This window comes from Parasteatoda tepidariorum, chromosome 10 (genome assembly GCF_982258835.1).
Source record: "Parasteatoda tepidariorum strain Cologne lab strain chromosome 10, Ptep-v5.0, whole genome shotgun sequence".
Taxonomy (NCBI): domain Eukaryota; kingdom Metazoa; phylum Arthropoda; class Arachnida; order Araneae; family Theridiidae; genus Parasteatoda; species Parasteatoda tepidariorum.
In genome coordinates this window covers 90709228-90735055 of record NC_141764.1, presented here as the reverse complement: position 1 = coordinate 90735055, position 25828 = coordinate 90709228, and the positions used below count along the sequence as shown (strand labels likewise).

The 25828-nt window shown below is 27.8% G+C and overlaps 1 long non-coding RNA gene across 3 annotated transcripts in view; it reads right to left on the bottom strand.

Annotated features, from left to right (window-relative positions):
- Positions 1-24454, bottom strand: part of LOC139426321 (uncharacterized) — a 69942-nt gene extending 45488 nt beyond the window's left edge. Inside the window, exons 1-2 of one of the 3 annotated variants that reach the window (XR_015429979.1) lie at positions 24388-24450; positions 17092-17166 (exon numbers count right to left, since the gene is read on the bottom strand). This is a non-coding gene — a long non-coding RNA (uncharacterized LOC139426321). Of the gene's footprint in view, positions 1-17091; positions 17167-24387 lie in introns of all 3 variants that reach the window. The other 2 variants (XR_011637562.2, XR_015429978.1) reach the window with 2 other exon arrangements.
- Between the last annotated feature and the right edge of the window lie 1374 nt (positions 24455-25828).

The following is a 25828-nucleotide window of genomic DNA, read 5'->3' as shown; positions in this document are numbered from 1 at the left end:
CTAACCTATGACCCGTCTACCACTCAGGATATTTTACGTGAGCACTGTCATGTGCGCAAGCCGAGTGCGGAATTAGTATCGAACAGCCATCGCTGGGATTCGAACCCGTTTCACCTCATTAAAAGGCGAACGCTCTTTCTCCTGAGCCATCACGGCTCTGAAACTGTTAGTTGGTCCAGAAGACTGTAGACATGTAACAATTATTTTAGTTGATAAGCTTTCGGTTGAATGGAATAGAATAGAACTGGAATTGAAATAATTGTATGTATTCGATATAAAATAGAAGCATATTTTCGAATTCACAATTGTTAGGACGAGAGTTAGCAAATTTTCCTTTTATCTGATGTAGCAGACAAGTTTGGGACAATTTTATAACACCTTCACCTGTGAGAAAATATTTTTTATTTTCTTGTTAGACATGCACGTAAAAGTTTATGAAAGAAAACACTTATACAAATTTTATTTTATAAGAAATTACTTGCTAAAATTTCCAAATTCTTCTTAACTCTACAGAGTGGTTATAGCCCTCTTGTTCTTCGTTTTGGCTACGCTCTTATTCTGCATTCTGTTATCCTTTTCTGACCGAAGTAATAAACTACTCATCGACATTTCAATTTAGCATTATACAACTCATCGACATTTCAATTTAGCATTATAAAACTCTTCGACATTTCAATTTATCAATATACAACTCATCGACATTTCAATTTAGCATTATATAACTCATAGACAATTCAATTTAGCATTATACAACTCATCGACAATTCAATTTTTGTTCGGGCCACTATAACGCCAACTAACAAATGAAAAATTAGAACACTCGTATGAAAAAAAATTCTTCTGTTGCCAAACTTCATCATAGAAATGAAAGGAAACTTCTTCATTCTTCGCAACTGTAACTTGCATTTGTTGATTGAGCCATTCTTCAAAGTTAACGATTCTGATGCATTTTTGGATGGCTTCGTTTCGTTGTTCTCACTTTAATGAACTTAAACCAACTTTACGTTTTCCCCGAAGAATGGTGCATCATATGCTTCGAGGACACTTTCTAGTTTGTTCCGGGGATTTGAAGACAAAATTAAGGCTCCTCGGAACAGCTGACTAACGAACCAGAGTAAAAGACCAGGGCATATCCTATGTAAATGAAGGCTGTGGTTTCTATAGTACACTCTTTGTTCAAATAGTGCTAGATTGGAAGTTTAAGTTGTATGATGCCGTATGAGAAGAGGGAAATGAAAAGTTTTCAACAGTTTTCGTGTTATAATTTTTTTGGTTCTTTTTCTTTTATATATATATTTATCACTCTTGAAAAAGAAATTTTTCATTTGTAAGTTGGAAGTTATTTTCCTAAAATACTATGTTTTAGTATTGCAGTGAATGTTAGTTTTTTTTCCCTTGAAATTTTCGCGTACATTTTTAACGCTTGAAACGTAAGGCATTTAAAATTTAAATTTAATTACTTTTGTTGTGACTTATACGCAGGTATTTACTTACGATATACAATTTTTAGCTCAATTTTATAATATTCGACGACTAATCAGAAGAATTTCTATAAATGAATTTCACAGAATTGTATAAGAATCTGTAAAATACCCTTGCGTCGAAAATACTAATGGAATTGTTTAGAAATGTATTTATAAATGCATAGTTAGATAATTAATAGACCAAAGAAAGATTTATTGTTTCCATTTAAGCAATTTTTAAGGCAAATAAAAAAAAAACTTTATATTCCAAAACATATTCTATGCCTTTTTTCGCAACAATAAGAGTTTCACTGCATTCTAGAAAAAATAATAATTATTTATAAAGGTTGGATAATTTATGATTAGATATAATGACGAAAATTATTTTTAAATAAATATAATAACTATTTTAACAAACTAGTATTTATTCACCTTTATAATTATTGTTTGGAACTTTTTTTGAAGTGGAGAAAAGATACTGAAGCGAGAATAAGAACTAACATGTTATATTTACATTAACGAAAAATTGCTCATGTATGTACTACAGAGGTGTACAGTGTGCAATATAAATAAATAAATGAAAAACGGACTACCCAGAATAACTTTTGATCTTATGACGGATCAAATGGAATAATGGTATGTATGAATCATTGATTATGGAAACTAAAATCCAGCTCTAAATTATAATTGAACTAGCGCCAATTTCTAAGTATAATTAAAACAAAAATTTTGAAGATTTTATTTTTTGTTATAAACTGTTTCTAAGAACCTATAATTTTTCTTCAACTTAAAGGGGACGATTAGTAGAAATACTTTCAAATTTCAAACAGCAATCAAATTTGTTTTGACATTTTCATCGTGCTTTCTTAGATTCAACTAATTCTTTGATGTAAGTACAAGTATGTATGTATATGTTACCGGCAAAGTATGAAACTCCGGCATTCTATAAAATGCCTAGGCATTGTATATAATGCAGGATGTTTTAAGGCAAGGTATGAAATATGAGAACTATTAGATACTTTCCCCAGGTATTGTATATAATACCTAGGCATTCTATAGAATGACAAATGCTATTTAGGCAAAGTATGAAAAAAACGTCCTGATGTGGTTATTATGTAAATGATGCGCATTTCTTAAAAATAAAGATGTTATTCTGAAAAAAATAATGAGAGTGCCATTAAAATTTTTTTATTCAAAACGTGTAAAGATAAATGAAAGTTGTACAAAACATAACTTATGCCTTTCTTATTAAGGGAAACACAGTTTTCGTATAAAATATTCACATTTAAGTCACAATTATTTTCAGTTTAGAAACAAATATTGCACAAAATTATTGCACAAAATATCCATTTTATCACCTTTACTAGCATGGCCACAAAAGATTTTATACTTTGCCGGTTTCTCTTTGGCATTCCCTAGAATGCCTAGGAAATGTGTGAAATATCAATTATTCATACATTGCCGGCTAGTTTTAGGCATTATATACAATGCCTAGGCATTCTATAGAATGCCGGATTTCAAACTTTGCCGGTAACGTATACAAAATGTTTACTTTTTTTAAAAATTTAATAAACAAAAATTTTATTGAATCATATCCAATGCTCATATGTATTTAAATATGAGAAACACTTTCTCACGATAGAGTTGAAATAAACCAATAATAATAGTCATCATTCTTATCACTGTTGCTAGCTCAATTAAGATATTATTGAATTTGGACCGTCGAAACAGCTCAAAACGAAACGGAAATGAAGGATCTCGAAAAACAATTGAACAACACCAATTACATTGTTAGCTTCTAGACACATGACTATGTATTTGTTCTCTCTTTGTTTTAAAAATAACACGACTCAAACTCAATGTGCCACAGACAAATTACTGGCCGCAAGAAAAATTCCAGCATTTACAACTCCAACTACGCCAATTGGCGGGGAAAAGAAAACAAAACAGAAAAGGAAAAAAATTTAAGTCTTCTGTTTGCAAGGAAATCGCTGCACCAATGCGAAACGCTCCCAGATTAGCGTTGCGAGACATTAAATAAAATTTTTCCACCTTCAGTATAATAGCTGAGAGAGTTCCAAAACGTCGAATAATTAGATTCAGTAAATAAGTTGGAAGGATACGGACGAAGAAGTCTTTTTGTTCTATTCCACCCTCCCCCTCTTTCTTTGCTGTCGATCTGAGGATTGGAATTGAAATAGTAGAAATTGCAACAAATCCTTTTGCAGTCGAGCAGGTGTTAAGTATGCGCAATAGTGTTTGGTTGGGCGATTTGATGCGCACCGTCACCTGTGCGTAATCTAGAAAGTCGTCTGTCAGGCGGGCAAGCTTGCAAATCAGTGAAGCAAGATATTAGGCGCCATGAATGCGCGAGTAAATTTGAAATAATTTGGTTTCTGTTGGTTAGGAAGTCAAATTTGTACGTCAATTTTGATATTGATAAAGATCTTAAAAATTAATTCTTCCAGTTTTCAACCAAAAGGCTTATAAAAAGAAATATCACCATTTTTTTTAAACATTTTTATTTATTTATTTATTTTTGCAGAGTAAATTAATATATTCAGTATCACTAACTTAATAATCACGTCATAAACTGAGACCAACGCACGCCTTATCATGAGGGTTTTGTTATTTTTTTACACCATATCACTACCTGACACTATCCTGGGTGTTCTCTATTCACTGTCTTTTATACATTATTTTACAACCCTTATCGAAAATGAAGACAAAATAACTAAACACATTCGGGGTTGTAAATTAATACCCAAGCAAAAATGTTAGCCAAAACATGAAAAATTACTGAAGATGAAAAAATAGATGAAAAATAGATGAAGATGATGAGGCAGATGAAAAAATATTAAAATCTGTTTGCTTGCCCGAAGAAATTGGAAGTATTAGAAAGTCTTTCAAGCTTTACCGGGAAACCGAGCTGTTGCTTTTTTTTTTTTTTTTTTTTTAACTGTGCCTATGCTTAAGTAGTTATTCGTCAAATTTTGACAATATTTGTGTCTTTTCTTCGATTGAATATTGATTTACCACTCGAAATATGCATATTGTTTTCAATTTTGAAAAGTATTTTAAAGGAATTTACTTTATTTTCGATTAAAATTTTAAACATATTTACCACATTTCGACAAGTATTTAAAATGCAAATTTTGACAAGTATAAAAGCGTTGATTATAAAACACCCTGAATGAATTCCTGGAATAACTAAGCAATTATTTCATTATTTGAACATGAATTCAACTAAATAGTAGGTTTATATGCTGGTAACAACAAGTTGGAGTTTGAACATCACAAGCCTTTAACAAAGTATATGCTTGCAAACATTCTGTTTTTTTTATCCATTTTGGGAAACGAATCTGGAACTCATTGATCGGTCACAGTGGCTAAATATAAGTGGGTTGTTTTCTCTGAACCTTGTTATGTTATGTTATGTTATGTTATGTTATGTTATGTTATGTTATGTTATGTCACTGTATATTCTAAAATTGAAAGTTAAAAACTATTGAGAGTAAAAATATACCAATGAATCAGTTTAGCTCATTTCATTAGGAAATGAATCATCATCAGTACTTTCATTTCTCATTCTTTAGGAAAGTGCAGAAAAAAAACTGTTGAAAGGCTGTATAATAAGAAAACACTATGATTTTATTTGACACCTTTCTTCCATTTTTGCTTCCATCTTTGAAACGAAATAGTGTGCTACATCAACGTAAATTTCAATTTAATTTTAGTCTTTTTTTATTTCCATTATATTTCCTCTCATCAAAGTTTAGAAAAATAGGAAAAACTGTAAAAAAGAACAAAAGTACTAATTTAGATGATATTGGCGTATTTTATTTCAAATTTTCATAAAAGCATAAAAACTGAAAATTAACTGTATCTTTATATAACTTAGAAATTTTAATGCTGTTTTATTTTTTATTTTATTAATTTTTTTTTGTAACTGTTTTTCCGACGAAGCTTTTTTGCATTTTAAGATTTGAAAATTATGCATTAAATAGTTTAGCTAATCAATAGTTGATTATTAAAACAAAACATATGGTGTGTGAAAATATTAAAGCATATTTAGAAAGTTGATCCATATATAAAGTAGATGTGTGGATATATTTTTCTCACCGTCATATTTTAGCAACTTAAAATACAAACATGGAAGGCAAAAGAATTGCGTCAAGCATTGAAAAACTAGCCTTTGTTCTCTGTATGGCATTGCATGAAAAATGAAATTAAGAAATTTCTTTCGGTTGGCCAAGCAGCGATAGAATATAACCGATAATCTGTCTTCAACTGGGAATGTCTTACTACAGTCTTGCAGTCAGGGTGGGCCAGGGCCAGTATAAGTATCTATTAGCAAATTCCTAGATATAAACCAGGTTCACTTAAGAGCATATGCTTGCAGTGAAATTTTTACTAACAATCACTTTTTGGCCGTGGTGGCTCAGGGGATAGAACACTCGCCTTCCAATAAGGTGACCCGGGTTCGAATCCTAGCAATGGCTGGTCAATACAAATTCCACTCCCGCCTTGTACCGACCGACCAGAGTGTTAACGTAAAAGTATCCACAGTGTGTTGGCGTAAAAGATCACGGCTTAGAGTCCCTATGCTGTCAGGCTAACCATGGAAGGTTTTCATAGTTTTCCATGTAGCGCATTCCACGATCAAGAAGTCCTCCACGAAGTCTATGCCTGACGTCTCAATGCTTGAGCCAGGAATTTCTTTGTCTTCTGGGTATGTTTAAAAATGACAAGGCTACGGATTTGAACATAGGTAGTCGCAATTTTAGAATTCAGCTGTTCAACACTGGTTATAAAATGCAAAATAATAATCACGCAGAAGAGAAAATGAAATTCCTTAAAGTACGAAACCCCGTACTTTCCATTAAGGAACTTTTCTCCAAATCCATTATCCCACACATTCAATTTGTATCTGTTATTATTCAAAACCTATCAATGAGTAAATCCCTTAAGCAAAATTCTTTCAAACAACGAACCTTGACAACCGAATAACAATCGGCGAAAAGGACTCTTTAATACACACAAACAAACATTCTGGAAAACGATGGGGTCTCCCCCGTCCCTGTAAGCCCCCTCAAAATAGAACTCTCGTCTAATTACAAGCGACATAAGAATCAATATTTGTACTTAGAATAATCCCCCTACCTTGGATTGCTCGATGGTACATAGTAAAAGCGGGTGGGTGGGATTTAAAGCCAAAATTTAATTACCCAGTGTTCAGAAGCAAGCATCTTGTAGAGAGAGAAGAGAATAGTAAATAAGACGGTCCCTTTTAATGGATCCATGAAGCGGGCGATTGCACTGATTTTATTATTGGATGAACAGGTCCTAAACCTCCTCTTGCAGATTTAGAATCTAAAAGCGGAGAATGAATGATGGTTTGGGGAAGCATCAAGAGGAGGAGGATGTCTTGATCTGATCTCAAGCTTGTCTTTAAGAATTTTGAAGCTCTATTTTTTTACCATTAATTAAATTGAGACGTTCTTAAATGTGATATTGAAATTGATGATGATAGCCTTGTTATCGTTGTTCATCTTTAATTATAGTAACGAAGATGGTTGTTTTAAGGGGATTTACTTACTTAAAGATTTACTTTGGTTTGTCATAAGTGCGTTTGACTTCATAAATTGTAATAATATGTTTATACTTCATACTTAAGATGTTTAAATGTATAACATCTTTTAGTGTTTATACTTAAACTTGTGCTTGTATAAATGAAATTATGATATATAAATGCCATTATTTTACGAAAGAAAGTGTTCAAAGATATTAGTTTTATTGTGATTTGATTTGTTTTTATTACGAAATCATTTTGGAGTTAAAATGCGTAACAATGCAGATTTTAGTCTTATTTTTATAGGAGAATGTACTGTGGTACAGTTTTTATGATGGTGCTAAATTTAAACACTATGTAAACTTTACTTTTAGATTTGAGTTTTAAACGATTAAGTAAATTTCATGTTCGTATAAATTGTACAAAATAATTAACTTAATTACTAATTACTGAAGATGTATGTTATTTTAATTATTCTATTTACTCCATTTGGACTTTAATTTAACAATATAGGAGAATTTTTTTATCGTTTAGTATTATGATCCTTTTTTAAACAAAACAAAAAAAAAATTGAAATTATCAGTTTTATTAAGAGGGGAAAACTTTACACTATAAATTTTAGTTGTCTTTAGTAGAATTAATAAACAATTTTAAAATTCTTAGCTGGAACAGTATTAGTTATTTTTAAACTTATCAATAATTGTTTTTTTAGATATATGGATTTTTTTGATCTATAAATTGACTTTGGACGCCATTAGGAAATTGTTAAGTAGATTTATACACCAGTAATACACTTGGATGCAGAAATTGTTTCTAAAATCTGAAGTTCAGAATCAATTATTGACCTAATTTATGAGCTAAATATAATACACGTGGATACAGAAATCTTTTCTAAAATCTGATGCTCAGAATCAATAATTGACTAATTTCTGACTTAAATACGAACAATAGTAATTTAGCAATAATTAATTTTTAGAAATATTGGATTTCTCGATATTTAAATTGACTTTCGGAGCCATGAATGAAATTGTGGAGTCGACTTATTCACCAGTAACACACTTGGATTTAAAAAAAAAATTTAAATTACTGAAAAAAAAATTGATACTGAGGGTCAAATTTTAATTTGACGCTCAGTATCAATAATTGACTTTATTGAGAAGTTAAATACTAAAAAAAGGCAATTTAGAAACAATTATTTAATAGAAATACCGTATTTTTGGATCAATAAATTGACTTTTTGAAACCCTTATGATATTTGGGAGTCGACTTCCACATTAACACACTTCGATACGGAGAGCTTTCTTAAAATGTGACGCTCAGCATTAATAATTTACTTAATATATGAGATAAGACTATAATCTATGCGATATATATAAACTGAAGAAAAGAAAATTTTACTACGCATTCATGTTAGTTCGGAAGTTAAATTGTTTTATTAAGAATTCATCAAAATTGGAATAAGATTAAAAGAGAAGCATTAAGAGTTGCAAGCCTGAACCTCATTTTTTGAGGATGAAAAAACGAAAACTTAATTACATTCAGAGCGTTTCGTAGCATTTTATGACTAAATTATATGTTATAATAAAAGGGTGAGCTAAAATGCCTAAAGTATCTATTAATATCGCAGAAATTTGTATGAATAATTAACAATTTTTTTAAAAATTTAATTTATATCTTTATTTATATCTTATATCTCTATCTCTTTAATTCTTGCTCAGATCTTATTTATATCTTAACTTTATATCTTATATAATTTTATATTGGTTAACAGAGTCCTATATTAAATTCGACTTACACATCGAATCCACAATTTTAACTTTAAAATACGCTGTAAAAAATTCCAGATCTAATTACGGTAAAAAAAAAGCTGGCAACGTGGGTGCATCATCCGTAAAATCTATTTCACCGAAAAATACATATTTTATCATAAAATTTTTTACCTTAATTTTATAGTGATATTTAATTAATTATTATGATCCAGTGATTTCACGATAAATATTTATGTAAAAATTATGATACAACAGATTTTTTAATCAGTAAAAATGGATTTTATGGTAAGGTATTGACTTAAACAACGTACAGTGGAAATTTCAGCATCTGTAAGTTAATGTAAAGTAATGGTAAATTATAATGATAGTAAATTATAATAATAGTAAATTATAGATATTTCTGAAAAACTGAGTATAAATTTTTAAATTGATCTTGCTCTACCTCGGAATTATTTAACCTCACTATCTCATTGGAAACACCAACTATTCGAACTTCTACCTCTTTTTTCATTTTAAAAATACGACTGTTTATTAATTAAATTATGTTACGCACTTTTTTAAGATAAAATTTTGCTTAGAAGTTTACAATTTTATATCTAATCTACGTTTAAAAAATGATAATTAAAGCGTTGAACAGCTTCTTTTACAAGGTAATATTTTTTTGCCAAAATGTTTGTTCTATATCTTTTCGATTTTTACTTGATTTTTTTTCCTGACATTAATACTTTTGAATTGATTTAATTCAAACATGATTTCATTGCTTGTAGTACTAATGTATATTGTATAATCATTTTTAAACATTTCAAAACAAAATAAGAACATACTTATATTTACTTTTAACTTAACTATTACTTTACTATAGGAAAATATTTGTTTATATCACTTTCTATTTTACTTGATTTTTCTCTTGAAATTCATACTTTTAAGAAAAACTTCATTTAAACATGATTTCATTGTTTAATGCGAACATGTATTATATGATCATTTTTAATCATTACCAAATCAAACAAGAATATGTTTATTTTTACTTTTAACTTACTATTACTTTGGAATATAAAACGTTTTTCTAAATTCATAACAAGTCATTGAATGCAAATTTTTCAAATGTAGCAAGTGAAAAAGAATATACGTTTTAAATCGTTTGCAGTAAGCAGAGAATAAATATGATGCTGTTAATAGCATTTTGTAAGTTCAGCGTTTTTAAAACATTAGAAATTGTAACTTTCTGATCTTTCTTAAATGGCAATTTGTATTTAAATTTCAAAAAAATAAATGTTTAAAATGTTTGTGGTTTGTTAAAAAAATAGGTACCTTTATCTTTTTAGAGATATAAAAGGCACAAAATCTAAAAATTTGTGCCTTTGTTTCAGTTAGACAGCAAAAGCATTAGAATTATTACATTGCGAAAAAAATAAGGTCAAAATTATCTCAATTATTACAAAAAAATACTAACTATTATTTAAATAGCAATTTGTGTTCAAATTTCAAAAAAATAAATAATTTAAAATTTTTGTGGTTTGTTAAGAAAATGTAGGTACCTTTATACTTCTAGTGATATAAAAGGCACAAAAGCTAAAAATTTGTGCCTTTGTTTCAGTTAGAAAGCAAAAGCATTAGAATTATTACATTGAGAAAAAAATAAGGTCAAAACTATCGCAATATGGAAAAATTTACCATGTTCATGACTCTATAAGAACTTCAAAAAGCTTGGTAATTCTTATCAAAGAGTTTCGGTAGGATTTTGGCGAAATTAACAATAAAATTGGTTTCATAATATGCAATTAAATTTGGTTAATGGGGTAAATTTCGGTAATTATTTTATGATACCTTAGAGCTTGGCATAAAAACAATTTTTTTTTTGGTTAAATTTAGTTTTCAGTTTCGTATTTCTTACAAAATGCAAGGTAATAAGAACTATAATTTTGAAAACCAGAATTTCGGGTACACCATTACCATGAGAACTGAAAAGTTATCAAAAAATTACCAAAATTTCGGTTTTTATTACCAAAATTAAATTATTTTTATTTATCTATTTATTTAAAAAAAAAAAAGAAACGAAAATTTCATGATATGTTGCACGGTAATTTCACAGAATATATTTCTTCGTGAACTGAAAAAATAAAATAAAAAGAGAACTATATATATCAATAAAAGTTTATTTTTATGATCATTTCTAAGCTGTAAGTAACGCTACTGAAATGAAATTCAAATGAAAAAAATAAACAAATTAAAAAAAAATATTTTCGACAAACACATTTTTTCGTAATGGTTTATTAAGCTAACTGAAAAAGTATCAGAATTAATTGCAAGTGATTTCGTTTCACGATACATATATATATATATATATATATATATATATATATATATATATATATATATATATATATATATATATATATATATATATATATATATATATATATATATATATATATATATATATATATATATATATATATATATATATATATATATATATATATATATATATATATATATATATATATATATATATATATATATATATATATATATATATATATATATATATATATATATATATATATATATATATATGTTTGTTATTTTTTTACTTATTATTTCCCACCCCCTTTTTTTCATGTGTCTATAATTTTTCTTTGTTTTTTTCTTCATTTTGAACTTATCTAATGAGTGCTGTTTACTTGCAGCTTAAGCGCAATAAATGATACTTATTGTTTTTCTTAACTTTCTTAGTGTTTTCTTGTATTTATTTATTATATATATATATATATATATATATATATATATATATATCAAATGAAATATGATATATATATATATATATATATATATATATATATATATATATATATATATATATATATATATATATATATATATATATATATATATATATATATAATTTTAACATTTTATATAATTTTTTGCTGCCATTGGGTTTTGAATAGTTATTTACCAAGATTGTTATTATGCTGCACACTCGTCGCGATAAACGAGTTTTTCAACATTCTTCGATTCTTGTCAAATTATACGGAATTCAGAGCAAATAAAACAATCATCTTAAACTTACAGCATTTACCATGCATATAAATGATTACACGAAAGCAATTTGTTTCCATTTATTCCTAATAAAGTTGTCATAATCTTGTTTTATAACGTCATTTAACGAAACAATGCATCTAATCTAGCTTATGTTTTCAACTCATTTTTTTTTCTTTTTCATATTGATGGTTTCTGCAGGCTATATATGAACTCCCCAATTTTTCAGTTTGCAGTTACTGACATACAAGGGGTGGACGAAACAATGGAAGCACTTTTATAGCAATACATTTTAATATTTTTCATGAAATACTCAAAGAATCTTTTTATAATTTTAAAAGTGTTTAGAATCAATTGATTTCTCCTACTTATGTCAATGAAGTTTAAAACTTTTAGAGATTTGAGAGACCAACAATAAATTACAAACGAAAAATAGTGTTTTTTAAACACCCTATTCCAAAAAATGCAGCAATAAATTTGTAAGTTACAAGAATTATTTTGGTTACAATATTCAATAGGTGCACACATGTTAAGCCTAGCTTAAATATTTATGGGGATATGGACATTTTTATAAAAACCATTTTCTTGTTATGCTTTTTTTTGCTGTAATTTTAAAAATATTCAATAAAATTAAGCAAAATTTTTAGAGCTATTTAAAATTAATTATAAAAATTCAAAAGTTTTGCTTTATAATTTAAATTTTTTTTTTGAAAGCTGTGCAATGTATGAGTAATTAAAGTAGTTCTTTAATACTACTCATGATAGGAAAAATTGCAAATTTGTTTTCATAATTTTGTAGTGAATCTTATTTGACAACTAATGAAAAGAGTCAGATTCGAATGTCTTTAAAATTTAGAAGTTTCAAGCAAGTTTGTACTTTTTTTTTGTAAGTTGTTTTTGTACTTTTTTTAAGAAAGTCAAAATGAAAAGGATTTTTTTACAAATATTACTTTGTATCATAAGACCAAGTTGCATAACGAATAATAATTCCTTGCAATAAACGTTCATACAACGAAATATGATTGTATAAGTAAAGAAAACATGCAAAAAACTTTTACTTTTTTTAAGAAACTCAAATGAAAAGTTTTTTTTACAAATATTACTTTGTATCATAAGACCAAGCTACATAACGAATTCCTTGCAATAAACCTTCATACTCCGAAATATTGTATAAGTAAAGAAAACATGCGAAAAAGATACTTTTATGGGGGATGATCCCCAACAATGCTGCCGGTGTCATTTTTTATAATTCTTGATTAGTAGTACAAAAAGAAATTTGTGAAAAACTTTCTGATTTTTTTTTAAAAAGTACGAAAACAATTGATAAAATTGTCTGAAACTTTTTAAATTTACAATATATTCAAATCAAATTTTTTTACTAGTTGCCAAAAACAATTCACTACAAAATAAATAAAAATAAATTAAATTTTTCCCTCGATGCACAGTATAAAATAAATACTTTAATTACTCATTTCTTGTGCAGTTTTTTGCAAATTTCTCTCAAATTTTAAAGCTATAGTTTCGTAATTAATTTTAAGTTGCTTTAAAAATTTTGTTTAGCTTTACTGAATAATTTTAAAGTTATGGCATAAAAAAAAACGTAAGACAAGAAGAAAAATTTTTTTTTTAAATAAAAATGTTCATATCTTTATAAATATTTAAGCTAAGTTTACGGAAATTTGCGCATTATTGCATATAATAACCAAAATAATTATTACAAGTTACAAATTTATTGCTGCTTGTTTAAGCATAGGGTGTTTCCCTTTGCGATTTATTGTTGGTCCCTCGAACCTCTAAAAGCTTTAAACTTCATTGATAAGTATGAGTAATCGCTTAACATAACACTTATAAATTTATAAAAGCATTTTCTTGAGAAAGATCAAAAACTCTGTTATTATCCATTATTTTGCATTTTATCTATATATCAACTCACTATACAATTCTTCAATGAGTGGTAGTACACTTATTTCAACAGCAAAATTGTTAATTAGGGTGAAAGATACTGTGTAATAGCAATTGAGTTTTCACTGATTAAAAATAACTTAGTATATTGCTTTTATTCAACATATTACTTTTAATAAAAAATATTTATTGCAGACAATAACCAGAAAATGTGTTATTTTAAATGCTTATTTCCTATTTAATTTTGAAAAACATAATATTTTATTATAAATATAAAATAATTTATCGCAATTGTATTTATTTAAAAAAAATCGCGAACAAGTAATTTAATCTTATAAATAAGCAGTGTGCATCATTTAATGCTATCTTATCGGTACCTGGAGGATTTGAGAACAATAAACCAATAACAATAAATTTACTGATCGAATAGTATTGTAATAATAATATAAATGACATAGTATTTTCTCAGTTTTTCAAGGAAATACTATTATAATAGTATAATAAAAAGCATTAGAACACTTTCACGCAAATCAATAAAATTGAAATTTTAATAAAAAGAAATCTAAATTACTATTGTGAGCATTTAAAATCAAATAAACTTTCAATAAAGTTGAATCTAAATAAATAAAAATGACATCTCTTTGTTGATTCTCAAATGCCAGTAAAAGAGAAAAAAAGCTTTTACTATATATCAGAAAACCAAAACTAAACTTATTATTTTACTTGATTAAAAACTTCATTCGCTTCAAAAATATATAAATGGGAAATAACAGTCGGCATGTATCAAGCTCTCAAAAATAGGCGCATATTTTCAAGACTTGCCAGACGTGAATGAGAAGAAAAAGCGAATTGAAATATAAAGCGTTTTATACCTCAAATCACTTTTGTTTCTTCTCATTCAGGTATGGCATGTTTTGAAAATAGGTGCCTATTTTTGAGGTCTGGAAACATGCCGACTGTTATTTCCCATTTATATATTTTTGAAGCGAATGAAGTTTTTAATCAGTTAGTATATTACAGCTTCAGTTTCTTGGAATTATTTATCTATCACTTATTATTTTTGACACCCTTTGCTCCGCCTGCACACCTGACTCATCCATTTTCTAACAAATACTAAACCCTATTTAGTTAAAAAAAAAAAGCGACAAAAAATAATTACTTATACAAGGGACTCAAAAAACTACCTTGTATTGTTATATAATCCCTGAGATAGGAGGATTTCTTAGAATACTGACTGTAATATTGTCGATGAGCATTTCTGACACATAGACTTAAAATCTCTATCCTCATTTTAAGTGAAATTCGATGAGTGATCAATTATTCTCGATTCCGATATTCGGGTTTCGTAAGTCTGATAACGTAAAGAAAGTTAACGTTTTATATAAATGATTTAGTTTTTGGAAATTTAATGAAAATTAGCGGCTGATTACACTTATCACTGAGCTTACAAACTGGAGGGATCTACACATTAATAACATTTAAAGAAAGAAAATTTAACATTGTCGTATATAAATGATTGAATTTTTGGAAATCTGATGACAATAAGCGGCTGATTCGACAAATCAAAGCGCTTACAAATCGGAGAGAACTGCATATAAATAACTTATAAATAAAGGAAATTTAACTTTGCCATACATAAATGACTTAGCTTTTGGAAATCTGATGACAATAAGCGGCTGATTTGACTTGTCTGTGAACTTACAAACCTTAGGGAACCGTATATCAATAATTTAAAATTTAAACACGAATAAATTAAAAATGGGTTTTTCAATTAAGCCATGGAATCTTTCTTGTTTATCATTTTATTATTTGAATTTAGTTTCAATTATGCTAGTTATTAATTTAAAAAAAATATATATACATTTATATATATATATATATATATATATATATATATATATATATATATATATATATATATATATATATATATATATATATATATATATATATATATATATATATATATATATATATATAGTTCAAAATGAGGAATAAAACAAAGAGAAATTAAAGACATTTGAAAAAAAGGGGGAAATAATAAGTAATAAGTAAAAAAATAACAAACAACAGTTTTTAAAAAAAAATAAAAAAAGGGATAAAATTTCAATTAAAAAACAGGAAAAAAAAGATATAATCTTTTCATCAGCCCACACGATTATATCCGTAAATCAGAAAGCACTCTGTTTTATGGATATAATTGTGTTGGCTGATGAAAAGATTATATCTTTTTTTTCCAGTTTTTTAAATAGAATTTTATCCTTTTTTTTAACTGTTGTTTGTTATTTTTTTACTTATTATTTCCCTCTTTATTTCTCCTTGTTTTATTCTACATTTTGAACTTATCTAATGGGTTCTGTTTACTTGCAGCTTAAGCGCAATAAATGAAACTTATTGTTTTTCTTAACTTTCTTCGTGTTTTCTTGTATTTATTTATTTATTATATATATATAAAACTAAACTAAACTCAGTAGCTCGACAGCCCAAAGAGGGCCAAGGCCTACTGTGCCCATCTCAGTTTTCTTGACCTTGGGCTCTGGGGTGCAGGAGCAGATGTTCCGGTCAGGTGGTCAGCCGAACGCGGAACCCCCAGTGTTTAGTTCCCAAGCATGCTTGGTACTCATTTATCGACCCGCTGAAGGGATGAAAGGCTGAGTCAACCTTGCCCGGCCCGAGGATCGAACCAAGGACCTGTGGCACGACAGCGCGAAGCGCTACCGCTCAGCCACCGGGCGTACGTACGTACAAGAGTACGTAACGAATTGTATTGTGAATAATTTGATTACATTCTGTCTATAAAAAAAACGCTCATTTTTTTAATGAAAAATTTAAAAGCACTAAAGAATCCTTATGTTTGTGAAACAGGAAAACTGTGTCAGCTGTTTTGAAAAAAAAATAGGTTGGTACATAGGTCAATAGTAATTTTTATTTGGTCTACGTCTATTAATTTCGTTCTTCAAAAGAAAAATATTTATGATATATAAAATATATCCTGATGATATATAAGATATACCCGCGTAAAACATTCTTTTATGTATATATATTTTTGCGTCGAAGAGAAGAAAAATTATTTTTGGGTATAATTTTTAGGCGAAAACCAATTGATAAAGGAGTAGTAAAAAAATACAACTAGTGCGGAAAAAATCGTTACACCTTGAACAATTTTTCCTTTAATGATCAGATTTTTACGTACTAAAGAGTAATAATTTTAAAGGTAATATTTTAAATAAGATTTTTAACAATACTTTTAATGAAGGGCCCGCATAAAACATAATACTAATTTTTTGCTATCGATAATTTAAGCTACAAAATAAGAAATAAAAACATTTCTCAATAAGCATACTTTCTTTTTCTTCTTTTTTTTCTTCATTTCTCTAATTTATATTTTGAACATCAAGTTAGGGAAGGTCAGCGCAACCTGCAATATATGTTTCATATTTTGAAGTGCACACAGTAAAAAAAAACTTAGAATACCTTAGCACCAGAAATTATGACAAGAACTTTACATAGAAGAGTGGTGTGTGAAACAGAAATAATTCTTGGTATGATGAAATTTAAGGTACAATTAGTGGTTCCTTTACGCCATTTTTCATGCTTGGTAGTAACAACCATTTTAGGTGTTTAGTAACACTAAAGTTTATTATAACAAGAAGATATGTAATGTAAATAACAGTCATTAAAGTTATCTTTACGATAAAAAAAATAAGAAAGTCTGTATGGAATGCATACACTTAAGGCTGGTTTTTGAAAACTCCGTCGTAATATGAAATTATGCTTTTTTGAAAATAATATGCTATATTTAAAACTGCTGTGAGTTTGCAACTCGTAACTGTTAGGTTAAGGTTAGCCAATCTGAAGTCAGCACAGTCTTTGCTTATTTTGAAAATGGCGCAAAACGACAAAACTATAACGTATTATAAACTCCCACTATTTCATTCTCGATTGTAAACAATCTCCGCTGATATACAAACATACGCCAATATCGGTATTTTTGGAAGCTGAAATAATTCCTGACTGTTGTAAATGCAGGGATGGGCAAACTACGGCCCGCGGGCCAACTGTGGCCCGTCTGAAGGTTTTTTCCGCCCCGCGGATGGAATTTTAACTTGCCGATCCGTGGCGAATATAAACAAGATACCTTATACATCCATTATTTTGTCTACTTTGTTTAAAGCTGTTTTTGTTCTTTCTCTTTTAAGAAAGTACTGAGGACGTTTTTAGTTTCTCTATTGGTGGAAATTGATGGAAATGGTTAGCACAGACAGCTAGCTTCAATTGGTAAAATGTTGAAAGCAGAAGTTCTTTATAGAAAAGCAACAGATTAGCTCCAACAAGCGTTCGTCTTTCTCGAGGATCAGACATATGGAATCTAACATAGGTGAATTGAGCTTCACATGTGGCAGACGGCGCATTTTACGCTCCAAAGAGAGGATTTTTCAGCCGGTGCGAGTTCTAACATTATTTATTGAGTATGGAAAGATCGCACACTGTTGTTGTTTCTAATCATGCCAAAGTTTGAGTTTTGCAAATCATTACCAAAAGCTAGTTTCCAAAATTCAATATCTCATGCCCAGAAAATCAGTGCTATGTTTGTTTCATCTTATATATGTGAACTTGTGTTTTCAACTATGAACCTTAGAAAAAATCATTTCAGAAGTAGACTAACAGACAAGCATTTAGCCTCGTTCCTTAAAATAAGCACATCTCATTTCGAACCTCAATATAAAGAACTTTGAAAAATGAAATCGCAATTTCATTGATCTTATTAAATATTTAAATTAAAACTTATATATTGTTTTTTTTTTAATTTTAGAAGTTTTTACTCAGCCCACCAAACTTTTTTTCTCGATTTTTTGCCGTCGACCAAAAAGTTTACCCACCTCTGTGTTAATGCGATTGAGCTTGCTGTAATCTTTCTCTGTTATTAGTTAGTTGTACAACACCATTCAAAAGATTTTTTTTTTATTTTTGATTTTTACTCAATTTGGTATTAACTTTAAAAATAGTGTTTGTTGATACCATTTTTTGTAGTTTTTCAATGCCAATTTCGGAAAAATATTTCGCTTCAGTTTTTACAGTAAATTTTGTAAAACACGCGTTAGTTGTTTACGATCCTTCTCAAACTTATTAGTTACAGCTCCTTAAGTGACGCTAAAATTACTTAATATAAAATATTACTTTCATTCCACTTTGTTACCAGTCTAAGTGTTTCAAATTATTTTTTCATCTCTTTTGCCGCACATGGTCCAGTTTGCTTGGCTCTTTAATTGCTCTCTCCACCCGCTTCAACCAAAAATACAATATAATGAGGAAGCACAAAGCTTTGGTTTGAAACTGGTTTTGTGTCAAAAACACTTTTTCATCAATCTTATGACAGCAATTTAGTTCATCAATCACACTTTAGCCGCAATATTCGCTTTTGGATTTCTATAAACTAAAACTATTTTTTTCCCATTACAAACTTCCCTCTCAAAAGATACATTCTTACATTCCTTTTTTCTGAAGTTTGTTCCGCCTTTCTTCTCTCGTTTATTTCAATTTCTTTTTTTTCTTTCAAACCTTTTTGCAAAGTTTTTATTCTTTTATCAATCTCCACCTCCCCACCTTTTTGCCACGATTTATCTCGTTGTTGGGGTTTTCTTCTGATGTTCTAACCTGTCAAAAGTTGTTAAAAACACTTCGCCTTTCCCAGCTTTTTGTCGCCGATTTGTGATTTTGAGTTTAGGCAGAGAGAAAGAGAAAGCTTCTTGATTAGATTTTTCAAGAGCATTTGAATTGAATTTCGGCGTCCTGTCGTATTTTAGGTTTTACTCTCGCCAAAAGAAAAGCCAAAGTAAGACACTCAGAAGACAGCTTTTGATTTACCGTTCGAGGAAAGGATTGATAAGAAAAAGGCCTGAGTAAGATATTATGCAAGAGATATTCAGAATAACTTTTTTTTTATCATAGTAAAAAAAAACACACATTTTCTTTTGAAATTTTATAGTAAAATGAATTGCGCAGTTTGGTCATCTGAAACCATGAATCAATTCACTGATTCATTGATGCTGATCTGAATCAATAATTTACAGATGTGATTGATTCCATTTAATTGTTTGATTTTCGCAAGCTATACGTACTAAAGTTATAAGCTTCACGTTATACGCTGTTCCGAAGTTATACGTTTCACATATTGTCATATTTCAGGTTTTGTTCTCGCCAAAAGAAAAGTCAAAATAAGACACTCAGAAAACAGCTTTTGATTCACCGTTCGAGGAAAGGATTGATAAGAAAAAGGCCAGAGAAAGATATTATACAAGAGATATTCAGACTAATTTTTTTTTGTCATAGTAAAAAAAAAATATATTTTCTTTTGAAATTTAATAATAAAATGACTTGCGCAGTTTGCTCATCTGAAACCATGAATCAATTCACTGATTCATTCATGCTGATCCGAATTAATATTTTACAGATGTGATTGATTCCAATTAATTGTTTGATTTTTGCAAGCTCTAAGTAGTAAAATTGTGTGCTTCAAGTTATACGTTCTTTCGAAGTTATACGTTGTTCCGAAGTTATACGCTTCACATATTGTGTATTTCAGGTTTTGTTCTCGCCAAAAGAAAAGTCAAAATAAGACACTCAGAAAACAGCTTTTGATTCACCGTTCGAGGAAAGGATAGATAAGAAAAAGGCCAGAGAAAGATATTATACAAGAGATAGTCAGACTAATTTTTTTTTGTCATAGTAAAAAAAAAAATATTTTCTTTTAAAATTTAATAATAAAATGACTTGCGCAGTTTGCTCATCTGAAACCATGAATCAATTCACTGATTCATTCATGCTGATCCGAATTAATATTTTACAGATGTGATTGATTCCAATTAATTGTTTGATTTTTGCAAGCTATACGTTCTAAAGTTATGCCCTCCAAGTTATACGTTATTTCAAAGTTATACGTTCCACATATTGTGTGTTTTAGGTTTTGTTCTCGCCAAAGGAAAAGACAAAATAAGACACTCAAAACACAGCTTTTGATTCACAGTTCGAGAAAGGGACTGATAAAAAAAGGAATAAGTTAGGTATTACGCAAGTGATATTCTAAATAATTTTTATTATCACAGTAAAAAAATTCTTTTAAAATTTTATGATAAATTGACTCTCGCAGTTTGATCATTTGAATCCATGAATCTATTCACTGAAGTAATATACTGGTCCAAACAAATAGTTTACAATAGTGATAGATAGATTCCAATCAATGGTTTCACTATCACATGCTATACGTTCTGAAGTCATACGCGCCGAAGTCAAGGTTATTTCGAAATTAAACGTTCAGCATACAGTCGTATTTTAGGTTTTGCCACACCAAAAGAAATGCCAAAGTAAGAAACTTTCCAGGCCGTGTTTAATTTGCGATTCTGGGAAGGGATTATTAAGTAAAATGCTTAAGTAAGATATTATGCAAGATATTTTCTGATTAAATATTTTTATCATGAGAAGTTGAAAAAAAAATGTTAAATCTATGATTAAATTACGATTCGAATCAATGATTAAATTATGATTCAAATCAATGATTAAATTAAGATTTGAATCAATGATTTACCGAGGTGATACACATTTAATTCAATCAATGGTTTGATTATACATTTCCTTATACTGTCGTATTTTAGCCAAAAAAAATTCTACTGAAAGCTTTTTATTCACCGCATTATTTTTCTAACACAATTTTTTGTTTCGTTTGTTTTTATTAAATTTTTTTTATACATAATGAAAAACATAGTATAATTGTCCATAAAGCGATATAGTGAAGCAATATTCTGATTTGAATCGATTCTTCGATAGAAGTAGTACGTTGATTCGAATCTACATTTCAATAAATTTCTTTTGCGCTACAATTATTGAAAAAAAAATGCGTTTAATTTCTCGAATATTTTGTTACAAATTAGTTTTCGAACAAATATTGCTGGAAATTTATAATTACGTTTTTATTAACATACAAAAAATTTAAAAACTGTACACTAAAAAAAAAATAAATTTCATTATAAATATTTGATGTTAAATGTAAAGTATAAGATGATTTACGAACGATAATATAAGTAAAGGAATGCACATGTCGATTGCTATAAACAACAAAAATAAGAGCAAATTATTCAGAAATGTAGGGGGGGGGGGAGTAATATTTGATAAATTTGAAAGAAATATTTGATAATTATCAGCTATAAAGTTATACCTGTTATGACTACAATAAAGATGTTCAGTGGTTTGAGGGAGTAGAATGGTGCATTGCTATTATTTCACAAGCTCATTGTTGAGTTATAAAAACCATACTTCGTTACTATTATTTTCATGTATAACAACTTGCAACACTTATGTTAAAAAAACTGATACTATAGTAGCTTGCTACTTTTATCTATTTTTAAAACGCCCACCTAGCAATTTTACAATTTTACTAGTACATTAAAATGTAAGAAAATATGGACAAGTTCATAAAATAGTTCGGTAATATTAAATCCAATTAAATATATCAAGTTCTGTTTAATAAACACTACTTCAAACAACTATTTTCAGTGTAGGAGCGAATTTTAGGGTTTATTGTAGTTTATATTAAGTGTATTTTTTAGCATTTATTTTGAAAGAAATGTTTGGCAATCTTCATTTTGAATTTTTGTTTGATTGATGACATTGAATTCATTATAGTTAATTTCTATTTAAATAAACATAATTTATTCCTTGTGATAAGCTTACAATTCACTAGCAATATCACTGAATGAGTAATGTCACTTAATTACAAATCGCTTAGTTATGGCGTTGAATTTATAATGCCACTTAATTAATAATGGCTAAGAAATGTCACTAAAATAGTAATGTCATAGCTATGTTACCTAATTAGTAATGCCTTAGTAATGTCGCTCAATTAGAAATGTTTCGTTTGTAACCTTAGTATTAGAAAGAAAGTTTTGATGATATTTACTTAATTTTATATTATACTCAAAATTTATGAGTGTGATTGAGATTGTTAATAATATCGATTTATAATATTTAGATATATACTTCATTTAAATAATTTCCCTTTCATGCTTTTATTCCTTACCGCATTATCACTAGGGAAATACTTTATTATTATTATTATTACTGACGATAAATGGGCGATAAAATTAAAAGTATTTAACTAACGATCACATTTTTCTTATTAACGAGGCCGACCAGCTTACAGAAAAAGCTGAAATACTGGTTTTAAAGCTAATTCACAGCTTCAATTTTTTTCAATTTAATTATCTGAAAATAAAAATCCGCTGTAGAAATTCTCTAATTATTTTTTATTTTTATTTCTAATAAGTGGAAAAAAGGTGAGTTTTCGAAGGTTTTTCTAGAAATTTCGTTATTAGTTTTTTAGTTTCACTGGTTATTAACTTGATCAGTTTGGTATTAACACAGACTTTGTTCCACATTTCAAAATCCCTATTCTCGTGGTAAAAAAAATTAAATCTATTAATTTGAATCAGTTATAATTTCCAACTTCGATCACAATTTTTTCTTTTTTAATACCTATTTAATTTTTGGTTATTCTAAAAGCTAGTTGCATGCTTTTTTGTCGAAGAAATTAGATGGAAGTCATATACTTTTTAATGTTGCTTTACTATAATTATTTATTATTTTCATTGCATATATTGACTGGGTGCAGTCTTACATATAATTCTTCATAAAAGTAAAAATTACTTATCAAATATAACGAAATATTAACTAAGAATGTTTGTTATTAATTGTTGCATAATAAGGTTCTATAATAGACTTATTTCAAATAAAAAGTAATATCTTTTCTTAATATTGAATAGTAATCAAAATGAAAAAAATAAAAACCTAATTATGACAAAGAATATTATAAAGGGATGATAAATACATACTGAGGGGTAAATACAGCTAAGTAAGGTACAAATAAGTAATTTAGAGGTAAATACTTTTTTAACTTTTGTTATTTTTATATTTATTACAGTCAAAGATAATCTATATTTTCCTTGTTTATTAACGATTTATTAGCTTTGTTTATTAGCCCATATTATGTGATTTTTCTGTCTAATAAAAATTACGAAGCAGTACGATGACACTTATCATTTTACGATATATTGTGATAAAAAAATGAATTTTTTTTAGTGTTGGTTTAATACTGTGGATTTAATAGAAATATATATAAAAAGGAAATAGATGCGTATAATGTTATAACATGGTTTAATGATATGAGTATTACAAAATGTTGCTTTCTCGATTATTTTCAATGACTCAAAGGTCAAAATAATTTTCAAAATAAAAGCTTTAAGTTTCCTTAGGACACTGTAGAATTTTGTACACACTTTTAGTGCATTAATTAATATTTTTATTAATGTCATTATTATTTTATTTCGATTTCATCACATTCTCTTTATAATACGTGCTTTGTCATACATATTTATCTATTCTTCATTTTCCAAATAAAAATTTAACTGCAATAAATAATTAAATTTATTTTCTTAATTATTAATTTTACCCAGCTTTTAAAATTGCATCATAGCACGTATTATTAATGAAATTTCTTTAACTTAGAGCGTAATCATAAAAGGAAATTAAAAATTATGAGTTTAATTTCTATTTTCTTATTGTAAATATTAAAAAGTAAATAAATACTTACCAATCTATTGTCTGAAGTCCGTAGTGAAAAAGACTTATTGGACCAGAACGCATTAACCTAATCTTTGGCCTACTATGAATTTGTTTTCTCCTCATAGCTCTTGCACTTGTGATGGCAGAGCCATCTATATGCAAGAGCACGAACTGCACATTTCTGTATTCGAACATTAAGTTTTAAAAAAATATTTTCATTTTTATTTAAATTTGTATTTTAAAAAACATCTTTAAAAATTGCGCTTTTAAAATTATTTTTTAAGTAAGAAAATGGTAAGACGGTTAATAATGTCTATTCACTTTGTCGTTAAACGTTTTTTAACATTTAATACATATTTGTTTTCACTAAGTTTAAGTTTTATTACTAAATTATTTTTGTGCTATAAATTGTTACAGTGCAAAGTTGAAATCATTTTTTTAAACCTAAAATGCTTGTACCTAGTAACTATAAATTTCGAGTGTAAATAAATTTGCAAAATATTAAAGAAAATTTAAAACAGCACTTTTTCTCTTTCAAAATCACTTGTCTTAGAGTTAAGAAGTATATGATTCTTAAATCATTAAGAAAATTTAAGTATAAAATAAAATTTTTTTATATTATCTCATTCATAGTATTTAAATTTGGGTATTTGTGAATTTTCTGGCTACAATTTATGCTTGAAAGAACGAAAACATATCTCAAATTTCCTGGCAATAACAGTTGCAAATCTGGAGATAACCACTATACTTAAAAAATAATAATTAGAATATATAAATGTAGATATTTTGACAATAAAATACTTATTGAAAAGTTTTTGTTGTTTAAGTAAAGGCTTAAAATTTTTTTCGCCGAAATTGCTCGTCTTAAGTTCTGCTCTCTTTTGAAAAAGAATGACATCTACAAATGAATAAATAAAAGTACAATGTTTTCCCAATAAACTTTTTTATTTAAAAATCATTATGTTGAAAAACTAATATATTCTGTATAATCTTAAAGTTTAATTAGAATTTTTAAAATTTCTATTAAGTTGAAAACTACTATAGAAATTGATAGATGGCAGCACTGAAATAATATTATAGTTTTTCATCTGACTAAAAAATGTTTTTTAGCACATAGTTAGGAAAGAAATGAATTGAGTTTAAATTTTTTGCACAGAATGCATTTATTTTATACTTTTGATTTTTACGATTTTCGAATTAACTAAATATTAACACTAGATCCATAAATAACTTTCTAATGAACTGCGGACAGCATATGACAAAGACAATAGCATAATAATGTAAGCATTTTTAGAAGCATAACGTAGGAGTTGAAATCGTAATCTATTCGATATTTGTAATTAGAAAGTTAATTCTACTGTGCACTCATTGTAAAAAAAATTCTGTTTACTTCTATCCTTAAATTTTGGAAAAAAAATAAATAAGCAATAGAATTTTGTCAGACTTTTTTTTCAAAGCATATAATAATT